Raw genomic sequence first — 10,651 nt, forward strand, 5'->3', positions numbered from 1 at the left:
AAACCTTCCGGCTGCATCATATACAATTCTTCCTTAAGGAAACCATTAAGGAATGCCGTTTTGACGTCCATTTGCCATATCTCATAATCATAGAATGCGGCAATTGCTAACATGATTCGGACGGACTTCAACTTCGCTACGGGTGAGAAAGTCTCATCGTAGTTAACCCCTTGAACTTGTCGATAACCCTTAGCGACAAGACGAGCTTTATAGATGGTCACATTACCATTCGCGTCTGTCTTCTTCTTAAAGATCCATTTATTTTCTATGGCTCGCCGATCAACGGGCAAGTCAGTCAAAGCCCATACTTCATTTTCATACATGGATCCTATCTCGGATTTCATGGCTTCCAGCCATTTGTCGGAATCCAGGCCCGCCATCGCTTCTTCATAGTTCGAAGGTTCACCGTTGTCTAACAACATGATTTCCAAGACAGGGTTGCCGTACCACTCTGGTGCGGAACATGTCCTTGTGGACCTACGAAGTTCAGTAGCAACTTGATCTGAAGTTTCATGATCATCATCATCAACTTCCTCTCTAGTCGGTGCAGGCACCTCAGGAACATTTTCTTGAGCTGCGCCACTTACCGGTTCAAGAGGTAATACTTCATCAAGTTCTACCTTCCTCCCACTTATTTCTTTCGAGAGAAACTCTTTCTCTAGAAAGGACCCATTCTTGGCAACGAAGATCTTGCCTTCGGATCTGAGGTAGAAGGTATACCCAACAGTTTCTTTAGGGTATCCTATGAAGACGCATTTTTCCGATTTGGGTTCGAGCTTTTCAGGTTGAAGTTTCTTGATATAAGCATCGCATCCCCAAACTTTTAGAAACGACAGCTTAGGTTTCTTCCCAAACCATAATTCATACGGTGTCGTCTCAACGGATTTCGACGGAGCCCTATTTAAAGTGAATGCGGCAGTCTCTAAAGCATAGCCCCAAAATGATAGCGGTAAATCGGTAAGAGACATCATAGATCGCACCATATCTAATAGAGTGCGATTACGATGTTCAAACACACCATTACGCTGAGGTGTTCCAGGCGGCGTGAGTTGTGAAACCATTCCACATTTTCTTAAGTGTGTGCCAAATTCGTGACTCAAGTATTCTCCCCCATGATCTGATCGCAAGAACTTGATTTTCCTGTCACGTTGATTCTCAACCTCACTCTGAAATTCCTTGAACTTTTTAAAGGTCTCAGACTTGTGTTTCATTGAGTAGACATACCCATATCTACTCAAGTCATCAGTGAGGGTGAGAACATAACGATAGCCACCGCGAGCCTCAACACTCATTGGACCGCACACATCAGTATGTATGATTTCCAATAAGTTGGTTGCTCGCTCCATTGTTCCTGAGAACGGAGTCTTGGTCATTTTACCCATGAGGCATGGTTCGCACGTGTCAAATGATTCGTAATCAAGAGACTCTAAAAGTCCATCTTCATGGAGCTTCTTCATGCGTCGGACACCTATGTGACCAAGGCGGCAGTGCCACAAGTATGTGGGACTATCATTATCAACCTTACATCTTTTGGTATTCACACTATGAATATGTGTAGCATTACGCTCGAGATTCATTAGGAATAAACCATTCACCATCGGAGCATGACCATAAAACATATCTCTCATATAAATAGAACAACCATTATTCTCGGATTTAAATGAGTAGCCATCTCGTATTAAACGAGATCCTGATACAATGTTCATGCTCAAAGCTGGCACTAAATAACAATTATTGAGGTTTAAAACTAATCTCGTAGGTAAATGTAGAGGTAGCGTGCCGACGGCGATCACATCGACCTTGGAACCATTCCCGACGCGCATCGTCACCTCGTCCTTCGCCAGTCTCCGCTTATTCCGCAGCTCCTGCTTTGAGTTACAAATGTGAGCAACCGCACCGGTATCAAATACCCAGGAGCTACTACGAGTACTGATAAGGTACACATCAATTACATGTATATCACATATACCTTTCGTGTTGCCGGCCTTCTTGTCTGCTAAGTATTTGGGGCAGTTCCGCTTCCAGTGACCACTTCCCTTGCAATAAAAACACTCAGTCTCGGGCTTGGGTCCATTCTTTGGCTTCTTCCCGGCAGCTTGCTTACCGGGCGCGGCAACTCCCTTGTCGTCCTTCTTGAAGTTCTTCTTACTCTTGCCTTTCTTGAACTTAGTGGTTTTATTCACCATCAACACTTGATGTTCCTTTTTGACTTCTACCTCTGCTGATTTCAGCATTGAATATACCTCAGGAATGGTCTTTTCCATCCCCTGCATATTGAAGTTCATCACAAAGCTCTTGTAGCTCGGTGGAAGCGACTGAAGGATTCTGTCAATGACCGCGTCATCCGGGAGATTAACTCCCAGCTGAGTCAAGCAGTTATGCAACCCAGACATTTTGAGTATGTGCTCACTGACAGAACTATTTTCCTCCATCTTATAGCTGAAGAACTTGTCGGAGACTTCATATCTCTCGACCCGGGCATGAGCTTGAAAAACCATTTTCAGCTCTTCGAACATCTCATATGCTCCGTGTCTCTCAAAACGCTTTTGGAGCCCCGGTTCTAAGCTGTAAAGCATGCCGCACTGAACGAGGGAGTAATCATCAGCACGTGACTGCCAAGCGTTCATAACGTCTTGGTTCTGTGGGACGGGTGCGTCACCTAGCGGTGCTTCTAGGACATAATCTTTCTTGGCAGCTATGAGGATGATCCTCAGGTTCCGGACCCAGTCCGTATAGTTGTTTCCATCATCTTTCAGCTTGGTTTTCTCTAGGAACGCATTGAAGTTGAGGACAACATGGGCCATTTGATCTACAAGACATATTGTAAAGATTTTAGACTAAGTTCATGATAATTAAGTTCATCTGATCAAATTATTCAATGAACTCCCACTCAGATAGACATCCCTCCAGTCATCTAAGTATAACATGATCCGAGTTAACTAGGCCGTATCCGATCATCACGTGAGACGGACTAGTCAACATCGGTGAACATCTTCATGTTGATCGTATCTTCTATATGACTCATGCTCGACCTTTCGGTCTTCTGTGTTCCGAGGCCATGTCTGTACATGCTAGGCTCGTCAAGTTAACCTAAGTGTATTGCGTGTGTAAATCTGGCTTACACTCGTTGTATTCGAACGTTAGAATCTATCACACCCGATCATCACGTGGTGCTTCGAAACAACGAACCTTCGCAACGGTGCACAGTTAGGGGGAACACTTTCTTGAAATTATTACGAGGGATCATCTTATTTAAGCTACCGTCGTTCTAAGCAAATAAGATGTAAAACATGATAAACATCACATGCAATCAAACAGTGACATGATATGGCCAGTATCATTTGCTCCTTTTGATCTCCATCTTCGGGGCTCCATGATCATCGTTGTCACCGGCATGACACCATGATCTCCATCATCATGATCTCCATCATCGTGTCTTCTTGAAGTTGCCTCGTCATCTATTACTTCTACTACTATGGCTAACGCTTTAGCAATAAAGTAAAGTAATTACATGACATTTATGTTGACACGTAGGTCATAAATAAATAAAGACAACTCCTATGGCTCCTGTCAGTTGTCATACTCATCGACATGCAAGTCGTGATTCCTATTACAAGAACATGATCATCTCATACATCACATATATCATTCATCACATCCTTTGGCCATATCACATCACAAAACACTTGCTGCAAAAACAAGTTAGACGTCCTCTAATTGTTGTTGCAAGTTTTTACATGGCTGCTATAGGATTCTAGCAAGAACGTTTCTTACCTACGCCAAAACCACAACGTGAATTGCCAATTTCTATTTACCCTTCATAAGGACCCTGTTCATCGAGTCCGATCCGACTAAAGTGGGAGAGACAGACACCCGCCAGCCACCTTATGCAACTAGTGCATGTCAGTCGGTGGAACCAGTCTCACGTAAGCGTACGTGTAAGGTCGGTCCGGGCCGCTTCATCCCACGATGCCGCCGAATCAAGACAAGACTAGTAACGGCAAGCAAATTGACAATTTCGACGCCCACAACTACTTTGTGTTCTACTCGTGCATAGAAACTACGCATAGACCTAGCTCATGATGCCACTGTTGGGGAACGTAGCAGAATTTTAAAATTTTCTACGCATCACCAAGATCAATCTATGGAGTCATCTAGCAACGAGGGAGAGAGGAGTGCATCTACATACCCTTGTAGATCACGAGCGGAAGCGTTCAAGAGAACGGGGTTGATGGAGTCGTACTCGTCGTGATCCAAATCACCGAAGATCCTAGCGCCGAATGGACGGAACCTCCGCGTTCAACACACGTACGGAGCGAGGACGCCTCCCGCGCCTTGATCCAGCACGGAGGAGGGAGAGGTTGAGGAAGAGGGCTCCAACAGCAGCATGACGGCGTGGTGATGGTGTAGCTGCAGTACTCCGGCAGGGCTTTGCCAAGCTCTTACGGAAGAGGAGAGGTGTTGGGGAGGGGAGGGGCTACGCCTTGGATGTTGTATGCAGCCCTCCCCTTGCCCCTCTATTTATAGGGGAAGGAGGAAGCGGGCCGGCCCCCTCTAGATGAGATCTAGAGGGGGGCGGCGGCCAAGGGGAGGGGGCTTGCCCCCTAAGCAAGGGGGGCGCCCTCTTTAGGGTCCCCCCCAACCCTAGGCGCATGGGCCCAAAGGGGGATGCGGCCAGCCCATGTAGGGCTGGTTCCCTTTCCTCTACAGCCCATTAGGCCCTCCGAGAGAGGTGGCCCCTCCCGGTGGATCCCCGGAACCCCTCCGGTGGCCCCGGTACAATACCGATATGCCCTCGAACCTTTCCGGTGACCGTATGTCAACTTCCTACATATAAATCTTCACCTCCGGACCATTCCGGAACTCCTCGTGACGTCCGGGATCTCATACGGGACTCCGAACAACATTCGGTAATCACATACAAGTCTTCCTAACAACCCTAGCGTCACCGAACCTTAAGTGTGTAGACCCTACGGGTTCGGGAGACATGCAGACATGACCGAGATGACTCTCCGGTCAATAACCAACAGCGGGATCTGGATACCCATGTTGGCTCCCACATGCTCCACGATGATCTCATCGGATGAACCACGATGTCGAGGATTCAATCAATCCATATACAATTCCCTTTGTCAATCAGTGCGTTACTTGCCCAAGACTCGATCATCGGTATCCCAATACCTTGTTCAGTATCGTTACCGGCAAGTCACTTTACTCGTACCGTAATGCATGATCCCGTGATCAACCACTTGATCACATTGAGCTCATTATGATGATGCATTACCGAGTGGGCCCAGAGATACCTCTCCGTCATATGGAGTGACAAATCCCAGTCTCGATTCGTGCCAACCCAACAGACACTTTTGGAGATACCTGTAATGTACCTTTATAGTCACCCAGTTACGTTGTGACGTTTGGCACACCCAAGGCACTCCTACGGTGTCCGGTAGTTGCACAATCTCATGGTCTAAGGAAATGATACTTGACATTCAGAAAAGCTACAGCAAATGAACTACACGATCTTTGAGCTATGCTTAGGATTGGGTCTTGTCCATCACATCATTCTCCTAATGATGTGATCCTGTTATCAATGACATCTAATGTCCATAGTCAGGAAACCATGACTATCTTTTGATCAACGAGCTAGTCAACTAGAGGCTCACTAGGGACGTGTTGTGGTCTATGTATTCACACATGTATTACGATTTCCGGATAACACAATTATAGCATGAGCAATAGACAATTATCATGAACAAAGAAATATAATAATAACCATTTTATTATTGCCTCTAGGGCATATTTCCAACAAATAAAAGGCTGCGAGGCGACATATTCAGCATGTGGTCGAACTTACCTTCGAATAATTTGGAGATAGAAGGGACTGATAGAGTTGTGTCTACAGGTATGCTGACCAGTCGTCCCGAGGAGGAGATGTCCAGATCTTCGAGCGATCTGCTACAAGAGCTGTCGCAGGTGCATGAGCAAGCTCGGCAAGCGATGTGAAGTGTTGCCAAGGCCCGATGGCCATCCGCCTCCCCTTCGGGAAAGATGGAGGAGCTTATACGGCTATTCAAGGGAGCGCGGCGGCGCTTTCGACTGTGGAAGATATCAGCCTGTCGGGAAGGTGCGCGAGAAGCCTGGGCCATGGTGAAAACACGGTATACCAAGCTTGATCCGAATCATATGGCTCGGGTCGGACTTCTAAGGTCAGATGGAAAAGAAGTTCCTGTTAATTTGGTATATGACCAAGTAGAAGTAGCCGCCAAGTATTCCCAGTAGGATTGTAAGTTAGACCGCCTGCTGGATGGCATAGAGGAGGAAATTTTGGAGTCCTAATGACTATGTACTTTCCTTGACATATGTGACTCTAGCTGAATTGTAAAAACGAATGTCATGGCAGACCTTTTAGCTTCGAACTCTGGACACGAAGGTGCGGAGTGTTTCCGAATACCTGAGCGGTAAAATAGACCGGGGTATGCGTGGAAACCAGGCGTAGGGGTCATAGTTTCTTGAACAGACAATGTGTATCTGACTAGTTATGTTATATTACATCATGATTGTAAGAAACATCTTCTAGAGAGAATAGTTCTGTTAGGGGTTCCTTTCCCTAGGTGTGCATGCGTAAAAATGCATGTCCGAACTGTGAGATGTAACATCACAGTATAGGTAATCATCTGGGGGTTCATAATGGAAGGAATATAAAGCATCTTTAGTCCGTCGGCCGAATATTCTCTTAAGAACGCTAGCTTTCGGCTTCACCCAGTCTGAGGTACACATCCGGATGACTAACAATCGTAGAGGTACTCCCTTTATGCCCTAGCCGAACTAACGAGAATGTAGGGCATAAGCACAGGAGCAAGGCAACCCAGCTTGGCCAAAAATTAAGTCATATCGATGCATATAATGGCGAAGAATGGGTACATATGGGAAAAAACACATATGTGATGAGCTTGATGCTCGGAAAATAAAAATAAGCTTCTGTCCGGGAAGCCCCTAGGTATAGTGGACGTACATGCTCAAGGATGTGTACATCACAGGTGCATGGTTTAGTTGTGAGAAAGATTTTAAGTTTTAGAAAAAAGGAAAACCAAAAGGGAGGAAAAAATAAAGGAAACAACAGGGAGAAGGAGACGAACAAATAGTTCGGCGCTAGGCATAGAACCTTCGGAGTCTGGCCGCGTTCCAGGGGTCCGGCTCTAGGCGATTGTCTGATGCAGCATGCAGGCCATACGCTCCTCCTGTGAGAACCTCGTCCATTATATGAAGGGACCCTCCCATTTGGGCTTGAGTTTGTCCTTTTTCTTCTCCGGCAAGCGTAGGACGAGTTCGCCAATATTATAATTCTTGGTTCGTACTTCTCTTCTTTGGTATCCGCGGGCCTGTTGTTGATAAAGTGCAGAACGGGCTTTTGCAACATCGCGCTCCTCCTCCAGGGCATCTAGGTTGTCCTGCCGATCAAGCTCGGCCTCTCTCTCTTCGTACATGCGCACTCAAGGTGAGTCATGAATAATATCGCAGGGCAACACAGCCTCCGCGCCGTACACCATGAAGAAAGGTGTATATCCAGTAGTGCGGTTGGGCGTGGTCCGCAGCCCCCAGAGTACGGAGTCAAGCTCCTCAACCCAGTGCTTGTCTAATTCTTTCAAAGACCGCACTAGTCTAGGTTTGATGCCGCTCATAATAAGACCATTGGCCCGTTCGACTTGACCGTTTGTTTGTGGGTGATAGACAGAGGCGTAATCGAGCTTAATGCCTAGATTAGCACACCAAGTTTTCACCTCATCGGCTGTGAAATTGGAGCCGTTATCGGTGATGATGCTGTGTGGAACACCATAACGGTGCACTACGTCGGATATGAAGTCTATCACTGGCCCTGCCTCGGCCGTTTTGATTGGTTTGGCCTCTATCCACTTAGTGAATTTATCCACCATGACCAGCAGATACTTTCTCTTATGGCTTCCTCCTTTAAGGGGTCCGACCATATCGAGCCCCCAGACCGCGAAAGGCCAAGTGATGGGGATCGTTTGTAGAGCGGTGGGGGCATATGGCTTTGGTTGGCGAATAGCTGGCATCCGATGCAACATTGGACAAGGTCCTGTGCATCTGCTCGGGCCGTCGGCCAGTAAAAACCTGTACGGAAGACCTTGCTAACAAGGGCCCGAGCTGCAGCGTGGTGACCGCCGAGTCCAGCATGAATTTCAGCCTAGAGCTGCCGCCCCACTTCCTCAGAGATACATCTTTGAAGAACTCCGGTATCACTTTTCTTGTAGAGCTCTCCTTCATGAACCTTGTAGGCCTTCGAGCGCCGAACAATGTAGCGAGCCTCATTCTGATCCTCCGGGAGTTCTCTCCTATAAAGGTAGGCCAAGAAGGGTTCGGTCCATGGGGCAATGATTGCCATGATTAGATGGGCCGACGATGTTATTTTGGTGGCTGAGCCCCCGATGATATCGTTGTGTTCGGAGGCTGGGGTTGTGTTCGGATCCGGAGTGGTGTTGCTGCTCTCCCCTTGCCACACCACAGACGGCTTAAAAAGCCTTTCCAGAAAGATATTAGGTGGGATGGGGTCGCGTTTGGCGCCAATGTGGGCGAGGACGTCCGCCGCTTGATTACTTTCTCGAGCCACGTGATGAAACTCGAGCCCCTCGAACCGAGCCGACATTTTTAGATGGCGTTGCGATAAGCCGCCATCTTCGGATCTTTGGCATCAAAATCTCCATTTATTTGAGAAATTTCAAGGTTTGAGTCCCCGCGCACTTCCAGGCGTTGTATGCCCATGGAGACAGCCATCCGGAGACCATGTAATAAGGCCTCATATTCGGCTGCATTATTGGAGTCTGTATATAATATTTGGAGCACGTACTAGACTACGTCTCCAGTTGGGGACGTTAAAACGACGCCCGCTCCTAATCCTGCCAGCATTTTGGAGCCATCGAAATACATAACCCAGTTGGAATATGTGCCATGCTCTTTAGGGAGTTCGGCCTCTGTCCATTCAGCGACGAAGTCTGCCAGTACTTGGATTTGATGGCTCGGCGCGGTTTGTATGTTATGTCAAATGGAAGGAGCTCAATGGCCCATTTGGCTATCCGGCCCGTAGCATCGCGGTTATTTATTATATCATTGAGTGGTACTTCGGAAGCCACCGTGATAGAACATTCTTGGAAGTAGTGTCGTAGCTTCGGGGATTCTATGAAGACCGCGTATGCTATCTTTTGATAATGAGGGTACCAGGATTTGCATGGTGTGAGGACGGTGGATACGTAATATACCGGCTTCTGAAGTGGGAATTTGTGTCCGTCCTGCTCTCGCTCCACGACGAGCACGGCGCTCACCACCTGGTGTGTTGCTGGTATGTATAATAACATGGGTTCGCCGACGTTCGGTGCGGCCAGGATTGGGTTGCTCGCAAGAAGGGTTTTTATTTCTTCCAGTCCGGTTGTTGCCACATCCGTCCACTCGAAGTGATCGTTGCACCGGAGGAGGCAATACAATGGCAATGCCTTCTCTCCCAATCTGGAGATAAAGCGGCTTAAAGCTGCCACGCATCCTGCGAGCTTTTGGACCTGTTTAAGGTTCATTGGCGTGTCCAACTGTGACAAGACTTGGATTTTGGCTGGATTTGCTTCAATTCCCCTATTGCAAACGATGAAGCCCAGCAGCTTTCCGGCAAGGACACCAAAAACACAATTTTCCGGATTGAGTTTGATGTCATATGCACGGAGGTTGTTGAATGTGAGACGTAAATCGTCTATTAGTGAGTCGACGTGCCTAGTTTTAATGACGATGTCGTCCACATATGCTTCAACTGTCTTGCCGTTCTGTTTCTCCAGGCATGTTTGAATCATGCGTTGGTAGGTGGCCCCAGCGTTTTTGAGCCCGAAGGGCATGGTGTTGAAGCAGAATGGCCCGTATGGGGTAATGAATGCCGTTGCGGCTTGATCGGACTCCTTCATTTTGATTTGATGGATTCAGAATATGCGTTGAGGAAGCATAGTGAGTCGTGTCCTGCGATGGCATCGATAATCTGGTCGATGCGGGGGAGGGGGAAGGGATCCTTAGGGCAGGCCTTATTGAGGTCTTTGAAATTGACGCACATGCGCCAGGATTTATCCTTCTTTGGCACCATCACCAAGTTTGCTAGCCAGTCCGGGTGTTTAATTTCTCTAATGAATCCGGCCTCGATTAGCTTGGCTAGCTCCTCCCCCATAGCTTAACGTTTGGGTTCGGAAAAGCGCCGCAGTGTTTGTTTGACCGGTTTATATCCCTTCAATATGTTGAGGCTGTGTTCGGCCAATCTGCGTGAGATTCCTGGTATATCAGAAGGGTGCCAGGCGAATATATCCCAGTTCTCGCGCAGAAATTCTCGTAGCGCGGTGTCGACCGTTGGGTCTAGTTGTGCCCCGATAGATGTTGTCTTCTTAGGGTCCGTTGGATGGACTTGGAATTTGACTATTTCTTCTGCTGGTTTGAAGGAGGTGGATTTGGGTCGTTTGTCCAAGATTATGTCGTCCATATCCACCATGGAGCGTAATGCGGTTAATTCTTTGGCTGCGAGGGCTTCAGATAATGCCTCAAGGGCCAGGGATGCAGTTTTCTTTTCGACGCGGAGTGCTATGTCCGCATCACTAGCGAGAGTGATTATGCCGTT

This window comes from Triticum urartu, chromosome 6 (assembly GCF_003073215.2).
Source record: "Triticum urartu cultivar G1812 chromosome 6, Tu2.1, whole genome shotgun sequence".
Taxonomy (NCBI): Eukaryota; Viridiplantae; Streptophyta; class Magnoliopsida; order Poales; family Poaceae; genus Triticum; species Triticum urartu.